Here is a 24,723-nt window from a genome sequence, read left to right on the forward strand (position 1 = left end):
AATTATTGGTGAGATATGGGTTCCCTTTTTGGACTCTTCTGATGCCTCGACTGTAGAAATTGACTGGAAGGCAGACACTTTTCTAAGCAGAGAAATAAAATATCACGATTTTGTAGAAAACAAAAAGGCTGCTTTCTGACACCTGTTATGTTGAAACAATGGTGAAGGACTTGTATGCATATAGTGTTTTTGCTGACTTGCATTCACAAGCATTGTACTTTGAGAATTCTTCATGAGGATCTATACTGACTGTTGTTGATTTCAGAAACAATGGTCATTTCTAAAGTTAAGAAACTTCAGTTAAGATGTCTTGTGTGTGTGTTTTCAATTCCTCCACACAAGCCTACATAATATTCATTTTTTATCTCTGTAACTTAAATTTTCTATGATTATCATTTAGTATTTCTCTCTCTTATACTATTTTCATACTTGTCATCCTTTGTTGGCTAGCTCATGCTATAGAGCATCCACTCTTTCCAAGGTTATCCTCATGCAGATCATCCACTACCTCATTACTTCTGTGTGCCAACTCCCATCTTAAATTCAACTTACTTAAGGATATTGTTCTAATGAATGACTAGAATCAAATATTAAATATCCCTTCCTTGAATCTGTGCAATTTTGCACAGAAATTATTGTTTTCTTTTAATTTGAAAAAAAAGTTTTCAAAACTGACCTTCATAAGAAAATTACAGAGTGGATATTTATTAAAGTATAAAAAGTGGGGCTTCCCTGGTGGTGTAAAGGGTTAAACACAATCTATGAAGCTATCTGAAGCCACTGCAGCACGAGTTCGATCCCCGGGCAGGAAGCTACCCACATGGCACAGCAGACCTCTCCTGACTTCCCCACTGCTCCCCTCAGCAGTGTACTTTGGTCTATCTGTCTGTTCTGTTCCCTGCTCTGTCTCTGGTGGATCCTCTTGTCTCTCACACCTCTGACCTGTACCCAAGTTCTTGCAATCATAAATAGATAAATATAAAAAAGTATAAAAAATGGATTAATGGTAAACCATGTGATGAGGGATACCTATAACCCAAATATAGAAAGCTACCTTAATTGGGCATTAAGCTGAACTAAGAGTTCTTAGAGAAAAATGAAAGAGGAAAACAAGATGAACTTTGTGTTCTTTTGTGTTTATTTCATTTTTGGTCAGTTTGGATTCTTTGGAAAGGAGACAGAATTGGATATTTGTGTGTAGGAAGTGCTACAAAGAAAAGAGAAAGAAGTAGAACTGGGCAGAGGGAGAAGTTTGGCTATAGTGGAGTCACAACAAGGGATCAGTTGATTCCTCAGGGATGCTCTGACTGTAAGATGAAACCACTCAGAGTTGTCTGTTGGTGGGGTGTGGGAGCTGGGTCCTTATTCCCCGATGCTGATTAGTCCTTGGATGTTATCTGCCCCAAGATGGAGGTGTGCTTTGGAGTAGGGATTCCAGCAGAGACTATTCCTTGGTAGACCAGCAAATAGCCTCCTCAGTAACCAAGGGAATCAACCCTTTAATCTTGGAAGTAGATCTGGGAGGCAGAGGGTAGAATTGCTAATATCTGATCTTTTATGCTTTTCTTAGAAACTGTGTCTATCATCTCTCTTAGTAGAAAGGACTATGCTTTGTCCATCAGTAAATTGTTAGGATTGTATCAAAATCATGTGTCCCTCTGGGTATGGGTATGGAAAGAAGATTAAAATGTGGTGTCAGTGTTTAATGGTAATTAGTGTCTGGTTGAGAGAACAAAAAAAAAAAAAGAAAGAAAATAAACTATAAGTGAAAAGAAAATATAAGTAGCAGTTTGATCCAACAGCAGAACAGATGCCACGCGGAATTACATTACATGATTAATTGCCAAATGAGCCACATTAAATCTTTGCTGGACCAAATAAAAATAAATTACTAAATTAATGATATAGGGTGTTATTTCTACAAGAGTTTAGCTGGAGTAGATAGTTAGGGAAAGTGAGCATTTGAAGATAAGGCTAAAATGCTTTCAAATAAGGAATGTAGGCTGTTTTTTCCTGAATCCTAGGGGTGTTTTTTGGCGTTGATAAAAGAATTGTGAAGATCTTAGAAAAAAACTTGCTCTGGCAGTGGTAATATATTAGAGTAAGAAAAGACAGGCAGAAAGCTGATTGCTGCTAGGTAATTTCCACAGTCTAGAGATGAGGTGATAGACATGATGATGGAAATGGAAGCAACTTCCTTTATAAAGATTTCCCTAACCCTTTGCTCCATGTTGAGTTTCCCCTTTTATCTGCTACAGGCCATATTACCCGTTTTATACATTTTTTTTCTTTGAGAATTTGCTATAATCAGTACAATGATAATCAGAATTTGTATATTTATTTATATTTAACAGTGTGCTCTCACTGCTCATCTGACACTTTCAAACATACCATAAGGTAAACAGGAGGGGAATTTTTATTTCTGTTTCTGGATGCAAAAATGAAAGCCCAGTTGGTTAGTGTTATTTTCTTCTCACAATGTTATAAACATCTTCAAACTACAGAGTTCATTTATATCCTTACAGAGTGTAGAATAATGCTGTGAATATGAAAAACAGTCAACAAACTTTAGTAGGATGAGTGTGAGCTTTTATTTGAAGCTCTACTATCTCATAAAATTAGGTGTTATATATTATGCTTCCAACAGATGACTTCAAGCAATATTAAAGTTGACTTTTTTTCATTTTGCTTCTGAATGAGTAAGGTTTAGTTAGGGAATAGGTGACAGCTTCATATGTTACTTTGGGTGTAATATCACATTTGGGAGACGTTTTTCTCATGCTCTTTGAAAGTGCTGCAGAATTTTCAGGTAGAATGTATACTATAAGTGTTTTCCCAAAATGAATATACTCCCAATGAAAAATGTATGTATTTTTGGGTATACTTACGTCACTTAAACCAAAATTGTGTGTGTGTGTATGTATATGTAAAACTATAAACTTGCATGTGTTAGATAATACATTAACTGAGTTCATGATTTCTGATAATTACAATAGTGACTTTGAAAAGAAAAAATATTTCATGAAAATCCCCTAACATTGGAGAGACCACATGAATATGTGGAAACAAAGACAAGAATAAGTTCTGATGTTCTAGCTTTTCAATACTTTATTTTATCCAGTTGGGAAAGTCCAAAGGTGTTAAACTAGATGATGTCTCTATTTTCTTTCAGACAGTAAATGAATTTATACAGTTATTTTTTAGTAGTTAATGTGTAGCTGATACTGGAGACACAGCAAAAAATAAGAGACATTTGCCTGTCCTACTGGATCTTTTATAACAGTATTGTTTATTTAATGGATTTGTTACATTAGAACCTGAAGTAAATAGAACTTGTGTTACACAAAAATCACAGTTTATTTCAAAGGAAGCATAACTATAAAATTTTACCTGATGCTGGAAAGCAGAGTATATCTTTAAGAAAAGTTAGTAATATATTTTACTGGGTATTTTACTGGGTTCTAGTGAATGTTTAGAAAGTTTCAGAAACCAAATGAGAGTTTGAAAAAGACATAACAAAATCTATTCCTATTCCTAAAGAGACTGTACAGAGGAAGAGAACAGAAAACTGATTATCAGTTGGTGCTTGATGAATTCTGAGTAAAATTCAATGGAATAGTCGGTAAAGCAAGATTGAAGAAATTTATAATGTGAGTGAATATTAATAAAAAGGCATATGGGTTAAGTTTAAAGAAATATTGGTAGCTTTAAAATATGGATAAAGTACCTAGCTTGGTGATTTATAGGAAATAAACATTGGAGAGATGGTTTTGTATTGTTTTTTAAGGGAAAATAGAGAAAACTAAATGAAAAATCATCTGGGAGTGAATTTGGGCAAGATAATGATGTTTGACAGTTATTGGATTGGGGAAAAATTGGGTGGTTAACATAGAAAAATAGAAGTGAAAGAAAGAGGGAGATGTATATATAGAAGAAGTTCAAATTGAACATTCACAGAATGAAAAAAAAATTGAAATTGTTACTTAAGAGAAAATGATGGCAAGAGAGTGACAAGTCATAAACCGAGAGAAAATACCTGCAAAAAGCACATCTGATAAAGAATTGTTTTCCAACATATATAAATAACTCTTCAAATTTAGCAATAATATTTCACTTTTTTATCACTGAGTAATATTCCATTTTGTATATGCACTATATCTTTTTAATATATTCATCTTGTCATTTGTGACAACGTGGATGAAATTGAAGAGGATTATTTTAAGGGAAATGTCAGAAGGAGAAAGATAAATACTAGATAATTTCATTCACATGTAGAATATAAGGAAGCAAAACAAAGGGACAGACAAAACTAAATCAAAATGAACAGGAAAAATCTGACTATTGAACTGAGACTACTGGGGCAGGGAGTGGGGGAAGGTGGGGTTTGCAAAGCAAAGGGAAACAGTGCCCAATGGATTATAATGGAGGAACATGTGTGCTTTAGTGATGGATATGGTGTGGCAACATATATATGAAAAAGTATAAACCTATACCTCTAAATCATATGCAATGTTGCAAACCAGTGTTACCTAAATAAAAACTAATACAATAAAATGAAACACATAGCAATAAGAAACAAACAACCTGATTTAAAGATGGGCCAAAGATCTTAACAGATACCTTATCAATGAAAATATAAAAGATGACAATAATGGAGATCTTCATATGATAAGCCATCAGGGAAATGCAAATTAAAAGACAATGAAATACCACAACACACTTATTAACATGGACAAAATCCAGAACACTGACTTCTCCAACTGCTGTTGACAATGACTAGATATAAGAATTCTCAGTCATTGAAGGTGGAAGTGCAAAATGGCACAGCTACTTTGGAAGACAGTTGGGCAGTTTCTTGCAAAACTAAACATATTCATAAATACATAATTCAGCAGTCACATTTCCTGCTATTTACCCAAAGGAGTTGAGAACTTCTATCCACACAAGAACCTACACACCAATACTTACAGTAGTTTCATTCATAATTACTGAAACTTGGAAGCAACCCAGTTGTCCTTTATTAGGTGAGTGGGTAAAGAAATGGTGGTAAATTTAGACAATAGAATATTCTGTGCTAAAAAGAAATGAGCTATCAAGCATTGAAAAGACATGGAGGAAACTTAAATGTATATTACAAACAGGTTGAAAAGACTATATACTGTATAATTCCAACTCTATGACATTCTGGAAAAATTAAAACTGTGAAGGCAGCAAAAATATTATAGGATGCATGGGAGAGATGATTAGGAAGAACACAGAGGATGTGTAAGGCTGTGAAAATATCTTGTATGAGACTGTATTGATGGGTATGGGTCCATATATGTTTGTCCAAATCCATGGAGAAGAGAATAGCAGGAGTGAACAGTGATATAAACTATGGACTTTGGGTGATTATTATGTATCCATGTAGTTTCACCAACTGTAACAAATTTGCCTTTCTAGTGAGGGAATTGAATGGTGAGGGAGAGGTTGCAGGGAGTACATGGATTATATCTGTACCATTCCCTCAATTTTTCTGTGAATCTAAAACTTTCTCTTGAAAAAGGTCTTTAAATATAAAGACAAAATAATAATAGACCCTCAGTAAATGAATGTTCTCTTAAAATACAGGAAGGAGTAAAGAAAAGGAGAAAGGGAAGAGTAGAGAGAGAAAGGGAGACAGGAAGGACAAATGAAGGAGAGAAGGAGGTTGGGAGGATGATGATCCAGGTTAGGGGGTAAATGATTTTTTTTTTTCTGGAAAGAGCTAATAGTAAAGATTTATAACTTGAGACTCATTAACTCTATTGAAACTGTTCCAATTTGCTTTGTAGCACAATGACAAGCATAGACAATACATACATCAATTGATGGTGCTATGTTCTAATAAAATTTTATGAACAAAACAGATGGCTGGTCAGATTTGGTTTAAGGGAAATAGTTTACCAACTCCTGATTCATATGATGCCAGGGTCTACTTGCTTATAGATAGAACAAACTAGCATGACTTTAAGACTTTCTTGATTGAAAAAAACATTCATAGACCCATACACATATGTATTTGAATGATGCTTTCTTACTCTTTCTTACTGTCCTCCTGCATATTCATTTATTCTCTCTTGTATATTAACCTGGTTTGTTGCAGGGTTTCCAAAACACGTCAAGTTCCCTTCATGACTCACCTTCCTAGTTCATTTATCTGTGTCTCCCTCCCCACTTGACAACTTCTTAAGCAGGACCATTGTGGCAGCATAGTTCATCGTTTAAGTACCCAGCCTCATAGTAAGACCTCATTGGTGTTAAGTCTTCTGCTTTTATTAGCTATGTGGACCTGGGAAATTTATTTAACTTTTCAGTCTTCTGGTTTCATTTTTTTATTTTTTTTGCAGGAATGTAATGATAATTGATAAATGTAAAGCAGTTAGAAAAGTATGGTATAATAGAAAACTCTCATTAAATGCTAATTATCACTATCATGCTTCAAGGGCTCTCTTTTTAAGCTTAAAAAAAGAAAAGGAAAAAAAAAACTATCCTATCAGTGTACAGAAATTTCCTCACAAGGGCTATTTATCATTAAAATAATATTATTTCCTCCTTGCTAAAAAAACAAATTTTAGTTTTTACTCTAAAACAGGAAGGAAGCATTACAGCTTCATTTTGGTCACTCGATTTTCTCTTTCCTGTGGAAAGTGTTCATCATAATTTTTACTTTTTATAGGTGAATTTACTATATTTTAGACATCATATCATGTTTCATTGATAGGATTGGAGCTAAGAAACTCTGAGATATTGTTTCTGCATTTTTCCTTATTGATGTTACATAACTCTAGAATAAAATGGAAAGTCAGCAGCATTCACTTGAAATCAGTACAAAAAAAATCCTGCTTTCATACTTCTGCCAAAGTGAGTATTCAACAATAATATATATCTGTCACATCACATTGGTTGAAGACCCAGTCAAAGAAAATTATTTTTCAGAATAAGATTACCATATTTGAATTTCTTAATTATTTTAAATTTCTTATAGTAGATGTTATACCATGCTCTCACCTACTTCTTGTTAGATGCATTCTTCTTTTGCATAACAGATGTCCAAAGTATTAGCTCAATATATTAACTTTGGAGTAGTATAAATCAAATCAATGACATAATCCCTGATCTAAAAGTCTTGAACAATTAACTGAAAATAATAAATATGAAATAGACTTAGGAGAGCAAATAATCAACATATATATCTTCACTGTCACCTGGATATGTCAGAATCGCACAAATTCCAGTATGCGCACATAAAGTCAACATGAATAAAGTAGTTGATTTTACTCTCTTCTACACAGTTACCTTAGAAACCAGTATTTTGTTAGAAGACTGAAGGAAGACTACAGAAGTATGAATTTATGAATAATACAGATTCTGGGAGATCAATGTGGGACTAGAAATAGTGTCATCACAATCTTGGCAAGCAGGATATTTGGTAGGATACTGAAGTTCATGTGCTGAAAAAGAACAGTTGTTTTGTTTCAGGGATGGGATAAGATTGGAATTGGGGCTCTTTGTGAAGAAACTTAAAGAGCGCATTCAGCAAATCTGCATATAATTTTATGATCTAACATGCTTTTCTTTTACTCTCTTTTGGCAAGACCTTCCTTCATAAACTGAAAATAACTCATGAATGAATTATAAGCGGTATCTCTTCATGTTCTAGAAGCTCTATGAATTTATAATGAATGCTATTCTTTGTGTGTTCTCTGTTTGAGTGATGAAAGGGTCAGAAGCACAATTTATAGGTTAAATGATATTAGAGAACTATGCATTGTATGACATATTTCATTAAAGCAGAGGCTGTGAGCTGGGGCTTTAACAACCAGGAATTTCACACATCTGACCAGCAATCTTGTTCATAATTACTTTTATAATTGCTAGGAATAAGAAAAAAACTGTGTGTCTGTATTTTTAAGTTTGACAACTGTAGTTTCTATTCAGAGTGGATTTTAGTTGTGAGGGGATTCATGGCATATAAAATGTAGATATATAATAATAACTTCTATAATGCTCATGTAGTATACAAAAGTTTGTCTGTAACTAAGTGTCCTGAAAATAGATAGTGGTATAGCAGCAACATACTAAAGTTAGAACTGAACTCCTTTTAAAGAGTCATCTTTGTTAGGAGTGGAAAAGGTGTTCTATATTGCCCTAAGAAAATTAAAAATAAATAGAATCCACGTTTCATTGAAAGGTTAATCATTACCATTTGAAAACTTAAATCATCCATGGACATAAAATTAAAATATAAATATTTTAAAGTAAAAAATAATATATGTAATTAAAATATGCAACCAATGTATGTATATGGTTATATACAATAGATGGTATTGGTAGTGAACAATAAATTATTTTTTTTAATATATCTTCCATTTGCACTTCCAGAACTGTGAGAGTTCTTATAAACCTAGTTTAATCTACACAAAACTATGACAGAAATGAAGAACAAGGCAAAAAAAATGTATAAATGAGTGATAAGTGGCATAGCTTTAAGTGCTGTTAGAGTTTAGCAGAAGTAAATATTGCCTTTAATTTTCCAAATTTTGTAACTCTTATTTTATTCATTTTAATCAATGGCCAAAGGGAAATTTCAGAACTGAGGATGGTAAACTATGCTATTTGAAGAGCTGTTAGGAGAGAAGAAGACTGGTTAATTATCCACATAATGATAGTTTAAAAAGCTAATAATTTACTTAAATATGCAATGACCTGTCTGATCATGAACATTTTTAATTTGCTCTCTTCTAAGCAAGATATGATATTTTGGTTTCTTTGTGGAGATATATAACATTTAAAAATAAGTAGGTCTACAAATTTAGAGAAATAACAAGAACAATTAGTGAAATGGAAGGGGGTCACAATAGTTATTAATTTTTGGAATCTTACATAGCTACTGGATGAAACAATTCCATTGATTTATACCCTCTTTTTGTTAAATATTATCCTATGGGAGATAACTTGTCACCATTTTCATTTTTTAATGAATTCCTATTTTTCACTAACCCTCAACAAAATGAAACTTGAAAAGGTTCGATGTTCACATACAAAATACCTGAATTTAAGTCCTTTGCTCTGTTTTCTTCCTGCAGTATGATCTTGAACAAGTCACTTAATTTCTGTGTGACTTTTTTCTTATCTGAAAAATGGAGCAGTATTATTAATATTTTCCCCAACAGAGAATATGTGATTGCTATGGAAACTCTGTATTCATTATCAATTCCTTTGATGTCACTAGTGCTTCGTGTATTCCGTTTTCTTTTTCTTTCCTTCCTTCCTCATTTCCTTTCTCCAAACCATCCTCTCCCCTTTCTCACTTCCTGCTTTCCTTTTTTGTTTCATTTTCCTTCCAATATTTTTCCTTATAGTGAAGATATCTAAAAGTAAACACACGCACACACACACACTCACACATACACACAGAAATTCAAAGCTTAAATAATGGTTGTTAAGGCATTGGGTGTGATATAAAAAATGTTTTAACTCAGATTTTTTTTTAATTTTTATGCAGTTTTTTAAGTATCCCATAAGAACAAGGTGACTAGGTATCTTCTGTATTTACCTTGGCATAGGCTGAAATCAGTGTTATTTCTCCCTAACCTTTTCTCCCAAGCTTGAATAAAAGCCAGAGAAAATGACTATTGTAGAGAGCAACTCATTAACATAATAATTTCATAGGGTAGAAATATAATGATTGGATTATTCCAAATATATAACCTGTTTCTAGAAAGTAGAGCTCACTTGCTATTCTTGGATAAGATAATAATTTTCTAGTGGAGTGGATGTGGCATGAACAGGAGAGGCAGTAGGCTGACAGAAATCCACTCTTATGATTTCTGCTGTTCAGTGCAAGGTCAATGGTTAATTAAGTCACCATCAGTAGAAATTTGATCATGGATGAGGTCTCTAACTTTGCCTGCATTATTGGGCTCTCACTGGATGACTCAGCTGAGTCATTGTTTTAAATGCTTCCTCCAGACAGGTATATGATTTAGCCTTAACTAACAGGGGGTTTATATTGTGATGCTGTAATATTACTTTTGAGGTACCATTACCTTTTTCAGAAACGCACATTTGTCTCAGAATCAGAGTTTAACTTTAAGGGTTTTGTTTGCCATTCAGATTAACAGAAGCCTTAGGGGTGCTTTTATTCATTGAGTCATTAAATAATTCATATTTAATTCACTATTTAATTATTCACTATATTTAATTATTTTAATTATTTAAACAATTACTTAATAATTATTTAATTAAATATTCATATTTAATTCACTCATTCATATCCATGGATATTTGTTGAATGCCTCATACTCTAAGTATTGTGTTGGGCACTGGAGTTAAGTAGATGAAAAAGAATAGCAACAATATGAGCCTTGACATCACTTGAGTTTGTCCAGCTCTTCAGATCATAGCTTGGTAAACTGAGTTTCCAAAACAAATAAGTGACTTGCTTAAAGTTTAGTTGGTTAATCATCAAGTCGCTACTAGAATCTCAACCTCTGGACCACCACCCTTGCCTGACACTTAACATGACTATGGGGCCTTCCAATTTTTCTTATAAATTCACGTATCTTATTACATAAGTATCATATATTTGTACCAACACTTATACACAAAACTTAAAGGGTGCCAAAGTAAACTCAGGTGCGTTTATATGCAAACTGAGCATCACAGCCAGAAGAGTAAAACCTTTTCCTGCTTAGAGAAAGAAAATATCTTTGTTTACATTTTTACCATTTTTCTCTGTATCTTCATTCTGTGAATCTGTCCATAAATAACCTCTCGCTTTCCTCTGAAGTGTACTTTTTGCCACATTTTCTGTGTCATAAATAGGTAAGTGAGAAGAAAAACAAATGGCACTTTTACTCAAATTGGGACTATGGGATATTTGTTGTCCTCTGACAAAAGCTAAATAAATATTCATAGCATCCTACAAATGTAGTGGAAATTCCATCTTTGCCTGTAGGCTGCCTTCAACTAGGTCACACCAGGCAGTTAAGTATATATATTGGTTCTTTTATGTGTATTGGGAGGAATCCATTTTTGGAGGTTGGAATGAAAAAAAAAAACAGTTTAGGTTGTGGCTTATGTATATTTATAGTGCTTGCATTTACTCTCTTGCTGTTCCCCGTGTGAATCGTTGTATCGGTTCATTTTGACAGTATTGGATGAGGCACAACGCTTTAACCTCTTTTCTCTTGTAATTATATAAACATGTACACTGTACATGGTGACCTGGGAATGCTGATCAGAACATCTGTTATGATAAATGGAACAGTGAATGAGAGTTGATTTTTGAATTGTAAAGTACTAAAAGTCATTCTTCAGATCTGTGGCTTTATGCAAATGAGGATGTTTGAAAATGTTGCTGAAACCTGTCATTCTTTAACTTACTAGAGGAAAGAAAGATGCTTTTTATTGTTCTCACATGGGTGCTGCCCAGCTGGGAAGTTATTTGTCTTTCTTGAAAACAATTAAGGTAACCTTTATAGCAATTTGAACAGTAGTTTCTAGTATTCCAGAGCCTACAGGAAAGTAAGCAACTGTCAAGATAACTTCAAGACAACATGGCAAAGATTCTTGAATGTGTATTGAGTATATCACTTCCATATAGCCTTTGTAAATTTGGGGTTAAGGAGCTAAGAGCCATAAAGTAAACATTGATAAAATTAATATTGCTCTCATTATTTTTCTCCCAAAATGATTAGTCAAAGAAAATTCTTACTGAGGAGTAGATAATGAGGTCACCTTGTGTAAGGATCTCTGTCCATTTTTCTGATTTCCTGCAAATTCCCTTCACAGCAGTCAGCCAATCTCAGGAGAATTATCAGTTATCATCATTTACTGGGATGCAAGCAGAAGACACTTTTAATTTTTGGTTTTTTTATGTATTTATTTTGCAAGCATTTTAAATATCTTTTAATTCTTTCCATGCAGTATACAGTTGCTTTCTAATTTAAACAACAATTTTGATTTTGAACTGGTTAGTACATCTGAAACTTGGGAGAAAATTTCAGCCAAGTTGCTCACATACTCAACAAATATTGGAAAGTACATTTCTAAGGAAAGTAGGGGATGAAAAGTATAATTGTCTCTACCTGACCTGAATCACATGCCTTTTTAAAATCAGGTCATTTTTAGGTCAACTTTCAAGGTTATTTTTTGGTAAATTTAAAGTGGTTCATTTCTATAGAGATGGGCTAAATTTGCTGAATCTATATTTGGGTATTTCCCTTTGGTTGGAAACATTCTTTCTTTTGCTTGGGTTCTGTTCAATGCTAAAAAAAAACTAAAGTTGAATAATCATCTTTCCTGCATCATCAAAAATTGCTTACTTTCTGTAAAGGTATCTCAGATAAATGCAAATTCTTTTTATTTCAAGAAGTCCAGAAAATAAAAACTATCTAAAAATTTATTGTTTGTACATATCTTCCAGTAATATTTTGATATATATCTTTTCAGACATATTATATCACATTTATTTTATCAATAGGCATCAACATTAATAGGTAAAAATATAAACGTAGCTGAAATGAAAACAGTAGGTTTTATTGAGATACCCCTTTTGTTCTAAAATTTTTAATTTATTTTTTTCATTTAATCTTCACAACAACCTTCTGAAGTTAGTACTTCATAAAAGTAGTATGGTAGCAATGTTTTTGTAATAGGAAACTGAAGTAAAAAAATTGATTGCTTAAGGTCACTGTGTAAAGACTGAACTGTGCTATGAACAGAAGCAGGCTGACTCTAGAGACCTTATTTTTAACTACTACACAATATTACCTCTTAAAATCATGGCTTTTGACTTGCTATTTCATTAGCAGTACAACATGATTTTCTTAACATTTCTATAAATGTACATCTACAAACATTTTAATGTTTGCACAGTATTCCATTGGCGGTTTACAAAGTCATATAGAACCAACCCTAACATTATGTACATTTTGATTCTTTCTAGTTTATTTCATTAATAAAATTGATACTTCTATGACTATCTTAGAATATATGTGATTTATACTATAATTGTCTGACTTTTTAATCTCTATGCAGTTTGCCTTTTCTGCTAATTCAATTTACCCTATAGAATTGCTTGCTTAGATATGATTTCTTGATTCTGTATGTCAGTAAAATTATTTTAATGTAAGAAATTTTACATTATTTATTTAGCACTTACTGTGTGACAGTAAGTGAGCAAATGCTCGAGAGTTTACATGTGACTTAACGTCACTGTGAACTTTAGAAACATTTTTAAGTTTAAAGTTTTAATAGTGTTATATAGGTTTTAGAAGCTTTTTTTTTGTTTAAGTTTTGTTGATAGAATCACAGTTCCCTTCTGAGGAAATGTTCAGTAGTACCAGCTAGAAGCTGGTATGTGTGTGTGTGTGTGTGTGTGTGTGTGTGTGTGTGTGTGTGTTGACTCATTCTCTATTATGAACATACAACAAAGCCTTAGAATCTGGGGTCATTTCATTTGACCATAAGGACATAGTCCATTAGACTGTTTACATAGAGTTGGCAACCTATCACTTTATTTGACATATTAGGTCACTATATTTTTCTCTTCTCTTTTGCCTCTGGATTAACTGGCTGATTAAGGTTTCTTCAAATCTTGTGTTTGCGTCTTTGTGGGTATAATTGGTTTTGCATGCATACTCACATTTGTACACTATTTCTATATTTTATCTCTACTGGCTTAGTCACATTATCCACAAAATAATTTCCACAACTTTTTTGAATGAGGTGTTTGGAAAAAGAAAGGTGCTACCTTTCATACTTTATTTTACCTATTTACATTTTTCTTGATAAAAAAACTTCCTACAATATTTTCTTTTCACAGCTGCTTTGGATTCTTTCTGATTTAAAATTTCTCAGGAAATAATATCCATTATTTAATGCTAAATGTAAGTGCAAGACATTTTTATATAAATTCCAATTAGCCTTAGTTCATAGATTGTTATAATCAGAAAATTAACTCATGACACTTTAAACAAAATAACAAATACACAAAAACACAATACCATACTGAAGAAAAAATTTAAGTATTTCTGCTAAGTAAATATACAAGGAAGAATGAAAGGACTACTCATAGTTAATTATACTATACCATTAAATGGATTTCTGATATGCTAGCCATCTTTTTGTTGCTCTTTCTGGATTAAAACTCAAGTCTGTCTTGATATCTCTAATGCAGTCTCATAATATTTAAATGCTCTTTACATATTCAAAATTTTTTCATGTTTATATTTTTGTTGATATAATTTGGTTTTCTAAATCAGTTTTTTTTTTTAGCAAATGAAATGATTTTAAACACTGTATTGTAGTTCAAGTGACTGAAATTTAACAGACTTAAAATTCCAGCAGAATCAGTGTTGCTCCCCAATTTATGTGCAGTTCTTAAGAAATCTTAGAATCATGAAAGTTATCTGAATTTCTGATCTTTGAGATCATTTCACCCAGTCCCTTTATTTTTGAGAAGAGTGCTGTCTAAAGAGTGAAGGACTTTGTTCATTCATTCGCTTTCTGCCTTTTCTCTTCACTTAGCTGACCTATTTTTTAAAAATCAATATAATTAGAGTTTGTGCTCTTGGCCCTCAAATCGTTGGTGTTATTTATCCTGTTTATGTGGTGATTATTCATGTGGCTGCTTTCCCTGTTATCTCAGTTTGATCTGTTCTATTTATAGCTCGATATTATTCAAGCATCTGCCTTCTCAATCAGTATGTATTCCTTTTAGGACTTAAATTGCTAACATTTAAGTAGCCATTTCCCAATTTTCCTCGCAGTATGTAGTACATCTACTTTAAAATTTATATTATTTGAATGTGTAACTCAGTGGTCCTCCCTATGAGTTTAAGGATCCATTTGTAGAAAGAAATATCAACACCTATTTTCCATCTAGAGAAAAACTATGTTGGAAGCAGTAGGAGGTTTGTAAAGTGAAAAGCTTATTTATTTTTAAAATCAGAAAGCACATTTACATGTCTGAACACAACCAATCTTTGTCCAGTGGAATGATGACATAATTTCCTGCATCTTGATTTCTGTTTATGTACTGCCATCCAATTCATTCATTTTTCTAGATTCTATCATCAACTTCCTTTTTCCAAATGCATAGAACAAGTTTTAGCTGAATTAAACATGATCAATAAGGAACAAAATATGCAAGAGTAGTTTTCACATTTTTCATAGTTGAAGAACTGCAAAGAATGCTAAAATTCGGGGGGGTGCAGAATCCAGAATATTCAGCAGACAAAATTAGCATTGGTCATGTGTTTGTGTAGAATTTTTAGTATACTTGAATATTGACAAAAATGCTAATTTGTGTGTTTGGATGAGACCTAGCCTGGGACCATGATAATAAAAAATGTTATTATCACTGAAAATAAGACTCAAAATATTGGAGCCAGTCAGTCCTTTTATTTAATTAGAAATACTTATCACTTCATAATTCAAGGGAATTAAAGGTGAGTGGGAGGTATTGCTTATTGTAGAGATTGGCCATTGCTTTTCTTGGAAAATTTTTGTGCATTCTACACAATCCCCTTTTTGGGAGCTGTAACCTATTTCTTTATTTTTGTCAGTCATTCTTGTGATTTTCTACCTTTACCTATTTTCTACATTTACATATTTAGTTAAGTGGGATGACATCCAACAACTTCACCAAAAACACTTACAAAATGGTATAGTCATACTTCATATACTTATAAAAGTCCAAGAATCTGTTTTAGAAAAGTGCAAGTGTTTACCATTCAGAAAAAGAAAAGTTGCTATGAAACCAACCAGAAGTTGAAGATAAAGACTAGTGTTATATGGCAGGAAGCAGTACAACATTGTAAACATGGAGACTGGATTGAGCTCTCCTGTGTCTGAATCCTGTATCCATCACTTCCTGACTGTGTAGCTATCTTTAGACAAGATACTCAGGATACTGGACGTGCTCCAAGGTCTTGCGAAAGCAGAGTAGAATAGATCCAGTAAAGCAAGTTATTTGGCTTAAATTAAACTACTACTGATATTATTGAGCATGAAGGAGGAAATCAATTCTTAGACTCTACAAAGTGGACAACTTAAAAATGTCAGGGTTATATTAAAATTAAAATATGAACTATTACAACAATGGGGAATGTAGAGAAGGCAGAAAATGTGATTCAGTTACATTTGTTGGTGACTTTCCATTAATATTTGTAAAACATTTATTACAGTTTTTCATTTGCATTCAGTAAATGTTAAATGTTAAAAGTTTTCATCCTTCAGAGTGAGCTCAGATTTAAACATGTTGCATGATGACTTGACTTTCTGAAGCATCAGATTGCAGGAGTATGCATTATAATGTTTAAAAATGATTTAGGAAAAACAGAGGTATAACTTAGTAGGGCTGGGGTTAGGGATAGTGAAGAATTTCTTTCCTGAAAAGGTGAGCATAAGAAAGGCTCACAATCATAAGGAGAGAAAGAAAGTGACAGATATGTGCATTAATATTTTTGTATGTATGTGAGTGTGAGTGTTTGCGTGTTGATAAAGACCAGGTTACTGAGCAAAGGAAGAGCATTTGTTAGGAATGGACCCTTGTCCATTCAGATGGATTAATAGGGCTATAGCACTGGGCAAGTGGGAGTAGTAAGAAAGGATCCCAGCAAAGGAGGCAGGAGAGCAATTATAAAAAAAAAAAAATAAAAAAACAGTATGCTTAAAATACGGCAGTTATTAAATATTTTAAGAAATTAAATACATATTGAAAGTTGTATTTTAGAAATCTACTCACACTGAAGTATAGAGAATCTATTCATGAAAGTGAAAATGGGGGCAAATCTGCAAAAAGTCCAGTGAAGAGAGTGTATCTGGATTTAGTCAAGCATGTGAAAGGCTAATAATGATATTCTGTGGAATGATGGAAGCCTATGACTTGTTAACTAGAATAATTAAGAAAATCATTAACTGTTTAACAACAGGTAAAGTTTCCTCTGGGGGTATCCATAGGTTATAATCTGACACTTTATCCTCCTGTTGCTCTTGTTCATCTCATAACTTGTATCATTGACTTAGTTATAGAAACAAAACTATTACCTAAAGGCAAAGAAAAAAGAAATATATTTCATATATCTTTGTAATATTAGTAACATGGCATGATGAATTAGTTGTTGAATAAATTATTGTTAATAAAGAATTGAAGATAGAATCAAATCCAAATAGTCTTAGTTGGAAAATTAAATAATTATAAATAAATTAAAATATATATTAATCAGAAATATGTAATAAAAGTAGTGCATCACAAACTTTTAAAATAAAATTAATATGAATTAGTAATATGATATTGTACTCTTAAAAATGCTACAGTATGTGTACTACATTAACTTAAGTAGTTGGCAGTCCCATTATAATTTGTTTTGGTTAGACCCACTCGGAATATGATTATGAAGTTGCGTTGAGCTGTGGATATACTGGAATATGTTCAGAGAAAAAAACTAGTAAAGCCAAAGTTTTCAAATAGTCATGTGGCAAACAAAATATTTCAAGTATAAATCATTTTAGAATAAAATAAAGTAGGAAGATGTATTTGTTTTCAAGAGTTGGAAAATGATCATGTGAATGTTGGATTTAAATTTATTCTAATTAAAACAAAAAAGTAGAAACTTGAAGGAAGAAGATTCATGCATGGGAGAACTTTGTACTTGAACTCTCCCAGAGCATTAAAAAGTTCAAGTCATAGTATAAATATTTATATACTTGCCACCTTGGTTAATAATTGTTAAGATTTTCCATCTTTGCTTTTATGGCACTTTACACATAAACCCTCAAATGGATCTCCTAAGAACAAAGATATTTTCCTATGTAACTGCTAAATAATTATTTTGCCTAAGGAGAAATTAGAAACAAATAATTCTATAATTTCATTTTATATTTAGAGCATTTTGAATATAGCCTTTGGCATTTGTAAAGATTCTTGATGATTTTATCATTGGGGTAAGTATTTATACAAAATTACAATGAAGAGGAAACCTTTTGCAATTGTTTAGATAGAAAATAAAGCAATTATAGGGGCCTCCCTGGTGGCGCAGCGGTTGAGCGCTGGGTTGCGAAGCTGCCGGCAGTCTCTGCAGCGCCGGTTCGATCCCCGGCTGCTCCCCGGCCACCGGAGGAGGGTCCCACATGGCGTGCAGACCTCTCCTGCCGCCCGCTGCTCACCTCAGCAGTGTACTTCGGTCCTTCTGCCTGCTCTGCTCCCTGCTCTGACTCTGGTGAATTCTCTCACCCTCCCATGCTTCTGACTGTACCCAGTGCTTATATAAATAAATAAATAAATTAAAAAAAAAAAAAAAGAAAATAAAGCAATTATAATGGTTGAAAAAATCAGCCTGTCTTTCCAGAGAATAAAAGATAATGTGATACTCATAACATCAATTCCTTTGTTATGTTGAAGTCTATAAAACATTCATTGTACCTGCTTGAAGATAGGACCTATTTGAACAATTTCAGAAGTTAGATGTGACATTGGTTGGTACATTCATCACAGGTTTATGAGTCATACAATCCTCATAGTAGTTAAAATTGATCTAAAGAAAACATTTGGATAGGCTTCAGTTGTTGACTAATAAATCTTTTATTTCAAGTCTTCAGTTATGCTGTCCTTATGTGAGTCAGAGACTATGATGGGGAAAGTTTGGGAGTGCTGATGTAAAGGAAGAATTCCTTGCCATTTATTCTTCTGTATCTGCAAAGCAAAGTGGGGCAGCGATGCTTATTGAAAAAAAGGCTATTCTTATGATTCACTCCTCTTCTCTTTAATGTGCCTATTATAGAGTGATGCAAACCATTAATATTATTATAAGCTTATAGAAAGGACTGCAGACATATATTTATTGTTTGATATAGAGATTGTGCAAGATGCCACAGCCTTTATTGAATTAAACAAAGAAACAAAACAATGGAATCCAAGAAAAATAAAGCTGTGTGAATGTTTAAATTAGATGACTTTTTTTTATTAAAAAATCCAAATAAAAGAGTATGAAAGCAGTACAATTTTGTTTGTATCCTATAGAGATTAGGGAATTTGTTGATAACAAGAAAATGATGTCTAGATTCTTGAAAATGTGAATCTTGGTAGAAGTCTGGGGAAAGCACATAATTATACATTATATAATTGCTACATAATTATAGATGCTGCTTTAGGATCATATAGCTCTTCTATGTTCCTCATCACTTTGGGATGTATTTTACCTACCAAACATGATTGAGCTTTTCAGGGTACTAATTCTCTTTTCATGTATCACATTCTTATAATATGCTACATACAACTCTGACACTTCATGTTAAAAAGAGTAAGTCTAGAAGCAAATACTTTTTATAGGAAGTACATAGTACAAAGTGAATATCACCTCTCAAGCTATAGAAAGAGAAAAGCCCTGCTCAAGATCATGTGAACCATTACCCTTTTGTAGGTAAGTGAATAGATGGAGCAGCACTTTGTCATTCAATTTTTTGCTGCCAATTTTTATTTTTTGTAAGATTTATTTTATTTATACAAGAACTGGGGTATAGGCCAGAGGTGTGGGAAGGTAAGATAATTCACTGGAGACAGAGTGGGGAACAGAACAGGCAGATCTACCGAAATACGCTGCTAAGGAGAGCAGTGGGCGAGACAGGAGAGAGATCTGCTGCGCCATGTGGGTAGCTCCCTGGCCGGGGATTGAACTTGTGCTGCAGTGGCTGTGGATAGCTTATGAGACTTCATCTCTTGCACCATCAGGGAGGCCCACACTTTTCCTTTTATTTTGCCATTAAGAAACAACTTTAGGCTTGTATTTCTGCAATCAATTATTTTGAATGGACTTTAAGAAGCACTTTTGAATATTTTTCTGTTCCATGTGTGAGTTCTTACATTTATATTGCATTTATTAAAGTCATTATATGTCACATTTGAGGCAGTTCTTTGCATTTTGCTTTAGTGAAACTTTGAAGAAAACTGATGGTTTGTTGTAAAAAGGTAAGGGCTTTGAAGTCAGGAATGAAGAGATTCAACTGTTGGTTCTATCACTTTATTGCTGTATGATCTTTGACTGAAGAGCTTTTCCTATAAAATAATACTGCCAGGAATTGCTTTGAAGATTCAGTGAAACTTTAAAGACTTATTGAGTGCTTACTCTATGGCATCCGCTGTTCGCAAATGCTTTGTTAGGAGATAACATTTAATCTTTATAACAACCCTGTGAGGTAGCCTTCATTATCATCTCTTTTATTTATTTATTTATTGTAATTTTTTTCCTTTATTTTATTTTATATATATTTTTACATCATTTTTGCACCATTTATATATTTTCATCTTGGTTATAGTCCCCATATAATTCCCACCCTCCTTGTTTGATCCCACTCCCTTCTCTCCCTCTCTCCCCCTCATCAGTAGTGTGTCTCTGGTTTATAGTTGCTTGTTGATTTTGATTTTTACTTTATTATAATTAGTCTTTTTCCTGGTCCCTTAATTTTTTTTTATTTAAATATTTTATTTTATATAATTCTTACATCTTTTTTCATCTTTGCACAATGTATGCATTTTCATTTTGTTTATATTCCCCATAAATTGCACCTCCCCCCTTATTTTGACTCTAGTGCTTCCTTTTCCTGCCCCCCCACCCCCCCATAGTGTGTCTCTGGTTTATAGTTGCTTGTTGATTTTGATTTTTACTTCGTACTGATTAGTCTTTTTTTTCTGGTCTCTTATTTAGGTTTTCTAAATTCCTGCTATGAGTGAGACCATCTGGTATTTTTCTTTTTCTTTCTGACTTATTTCACTGAGCATGATCCCTTCTAGCTCCATCCATGTTGCTGCAAACTGCATGTGTTTATCTTTTTTGATTGCTGAGTAATATTCCATTGTGTATATGTACCACATCTTCTTGATCCAGTCATCTATTTTTGGGCATTTGGGTTGTTTCCATAGCTTAGCTATTGTAAGAGTGCTGCTATAAACATAGGGGTGCAGGTGCTCTTTGGAATTACTGTTTCTGTGTCATTTGGGTAAATCCTAGGAGTGGAATTGCTGGATCATATGGAAGCTCTATGTTTAGTAGGTCCAGAAATCTCCACACAGCTCTCCATAGTGGTTGGACAAGTTTGCACCTCCACCAGCAGTGCAGGAGAGTTCCTTTTTCTCCACAACCTTGCCAACATTTGTTGTTGCTAGTTTTTTTTAATATGTACCATTCTCACTGGCATGAGATGGTATCTCATTGTAGTTTTGATTTGCATTTCCCTGATTACAAGTGATGTTGAACATTTTTTCATATGCCTGTTGGTCATTTGCATTTCTTCTTCAGAGAAGTTTCTTTTTAGCTCTTCTGCCCATTTTTAACTGGATTATTTTCTTTGTTTTTGTTGAGTCTCATCAGCTCTATGTAGATGTTTGTGATCAGTCCTTTATCATTAGTGTTGTGTGCAAAAATTTTCTCCCAGAAAGAAACAGAGTATTTAAAGAACTCATATTTAAATGGGGGGGCAAATGGCAGAATAGAAATAAACCCATTCTGTCTCCGAGTCATGCTTATAGCACTGTTTTCCTCCACATATGGAAGACATCTAATTTGACTCTTGACATCCATTAAATACATACTTTTTATCCTTCTGCTTAGCATAAATCATTGAGGATTTTAAATGTATTCAGAGTATTATTTCTACAAGAAATGAATGGTTATTGTAACTACACCATCAATTGAGTAAAAGCATAAGAAATATTTTAAACTAATATCGTATCAAGTAAAAATTTTTCCAATTCTACATGAATATATGTGTCTGATCCCTGTGGTATGATTTGAGTCCTAATTTCTCATATTTAGAGCAATTGTTATGTCAGACTCTATCCCAAAAGAGTGGATCCATTGACCTCGAGAGAAAGAATTCACAAGAGAGTGCTAGTTATATTTGAATTAGGCAAGGGTTTATTAGAACCTTGTGCATGAGGGAACCAGTGCTGGAAAGGAGAATTTAGCTTGACTCCAAGAAGGGAATTAAGAGGAGTTATTTAAAGGGTGTGATATGAGGTGAAGTGGAGGAGAGCAGTCATATCTTGTTCTGGGTTGGGCATGCAAAGACAGATGGACTGTATTCCAACTGCACATATAATGTGAACTCTCAGCCTTCTTCCTCCAGGAAATTGTGAGATAATCATCCATCAGATTCTAATGCATTTTGTCTAGCATGGGACCTTATGGTCAATGCAGTGAGTTAAATTGTTCAGCCTGGATGTTGAGACGGGGTTCATCAGTCCATGATTTAGTCCACCTGTTCAAATAGGAATCAGGGCAACTCTTATCTTACTGTTAATTGGCAGAATGAGGGATACCGTGGGAACCCCAAAAAATGCATGGTCTAAACCTTCAGCCATCTGCTGAGTAAAGACAAAGCATATTCTTCAGATGTAAGACTTTTAATAAAAAAGAACTTTAATAAAATAAGTGTCCATAGAAAGGGAAGAAAGGAAAATAGTTTTCAATAAAATATCCAAAGTTACCCAAACAGGATTTACACAAAACAGGGTTGCTGGGGCCTGAAAACTGGCCACATGTCTAAGACATCTTCTAGCAGGGAAACATAGGATCAGAAGGAGCCAAGCAAGTTTAGAATGAAAGGAGCAAAATCAAAGTACAAATCAAGATAAAGGTTGCAATTGTCAACCTCCGTGGGTTTCTCACCTACATCTCCTCCAAGTGTCTCTGTGTCTTGATGCCGCATGTCTCATTCCATGTCCCCCAAGTCCCTGGTGCAAGTCCAAAGCTGAGAAGCAAGAGCAACTTCTTCACATGTCTCTCTGCTCCACCACCTCCACCAAGTCTTCTTCTTCTCCTCCGTACTCAGCTCCACCCTTCATTAGATGGAGTAGGGGACCTGGAATCTCCCCTTTTTGTGGGACTACTATTCACAGTTTCTTTTACTAGTCTGTCTTGGTTACTATAACATGACTTCTGATTAATTTAGAATAGGTAGTTTTCTAATAGTTTTTTTTTTTTACCTGACATAATGTGTGAAAAGACTTTTGATGAGGTGTGAATTAAAACTGTAGAAAGGGAGTTTAATTTGTGAATGACTTTGCTGAGAGTACATGGTGTGAAATTTGAAAGGGAGAAAGATAAATGCTCTCTATTTTTAAAATACTAGTTTTCCAAGGATGGAGGTTGAGGGTGTCAGATGAGAGTGTCAGGTAAGGATCCATTCCATTCATAAAGGCAGCAACAAGTAGGGGATTCTTTTGGAGCCAAATATTATCATTAGATCACACGTATCTGAAGAGACAAAAGATATGATATTGTCTGGTGCAAAGAAAATCATCCTGTGCCCCTCTTGGTTCTTATAGGCTGGCAAATAGTTAAACATGCATCAGGCAAATGCTAAGAGAAAAAAGCTGAAAAGAAGCTGGATAAGAACATGTATATATCCGTATACAGGGGAGAGACACAGCATGGCTCAAGTCCTTACATGACTTTAGATGCCATCTAAAATAGCTTAATTAGGACAAGGGAGGTTGGTGAAAGAGAGGGAACATTCAGTTTGGGAGTTTACTGGGGAAAAGAAAGCTACCTCTGCCTTCTTTCTGAGAAGAAGATAATAGGATTGGGTCTTCCTGGAATAAACCCTTTTATTGAGAAAAGTTTAGATATAAACATCAAAAGCAACCTCCACCCTGCTAAAGATTTGTTGCAAGGTTGCAGACTTTTGCTTCCTTAATATATTAAGAAGAGGAAAAGCTAGAACAGTAAGTGAACAGGATTGAGACAGATGGTAGAAAGTGACAACTGGAAAAGAAATGTGTCAAATTATTCTCTACATTTTATGACCCAAATTGTATCCTACAGTGGTATTCACTGATTAAGGAATTTGCATTGTTTGGGGGAGTTATCTTTCACAATATCACCTATTTTCTGAAAAAGGCTTTGAAATAAATTTAATAGACTGCTACTACTTTGTTCTCTTTTCTTGCAAATAAGATATTGGCATTTATAAATGAGTATTTGGGCCTTTTACCACAGTAAGTGCTATAAAAATTGTGCTAAAGAATACTGATTTCTGAATCAATAGAGACAAATTTAATAGTTTCTCCAATGTTTAACTTTATGGCTTTAGACCAACATGGAGGATTGATTATTCTAGAACCACTTGCAAAATTTTGAGGAACAGTGTTTATTCACTATTTAAGGCAAAGTCTATATATACATACATCCTAAAAGGAATTACTAATGAAAAAGGGCAAAATCATATTTCAATCTTGTCAAATTTTGGTAGTAATAGCAAGCAAATTTTACTATTGTGTATTTATCTGAAAGTACACTTCCCAAATATTCAAGTCAATAAAAAATATGCACAAGTTTCATGTACTTAAGTAAATTATACACACACAAATAAATGCTAATATGCATATGTTACAGGACAATCCCAAGGTGAAATGTGGAGACCTTGTGTGAGTTCTCACCCATGTTCTTAAAAACTCAGGACAAGACTTAAGCAGGCATTAAGAAAAAAGTTAATAAAAGGTTTATTTGCAAAGAAACTGAGAAAAGGAAAAGCACAGAGAGAGATTAATTGGTCAATACATCCCACCAGTAACTTTGTGTGTGCTGAGACCCTGGGTACAAGCTGAAAGCAGGAAAAGCAAGAGAACATAACTCCATGTGGTTTCAGGTTTATACCAAGTATGGCTGCTTAAATCCACCTAGCATATTCATGGCA

General features: G+C 33.6%; 1 protein-coding gene across 6 annotated transcripts in view; it reads left to right on the forward strand.

Moving 5' to 3' along the window:
* GRIK2 (glutamate ionotropic receptor kainate type subunit 2) overlaps nt 1-24,723 on the forward strand; it is a 587,451-nt gene that overhangs the window by 196,892 nt on the left and 365,836 nt on the right. The window lies entirely within an intron of this gene.

The sequence above is a fragment of the Talpa occidentalis genome, unplaced genomic scaffold (assembly GCF_014898055.3).
Source record: "Talpa occidentalis isolate TD23 unplaced genomic scaffold, MPIMG_talOcc4v2.1 talOcc4.2, whole genome shotgun sequence".
Classification (NCBI taxonomy): domain Eukaryota; kingdom Metazoa; phylum Chordata; class Mammalia; order Eulipotyphla; family Talpidae; genus Talpa; species Talpa occidentalis.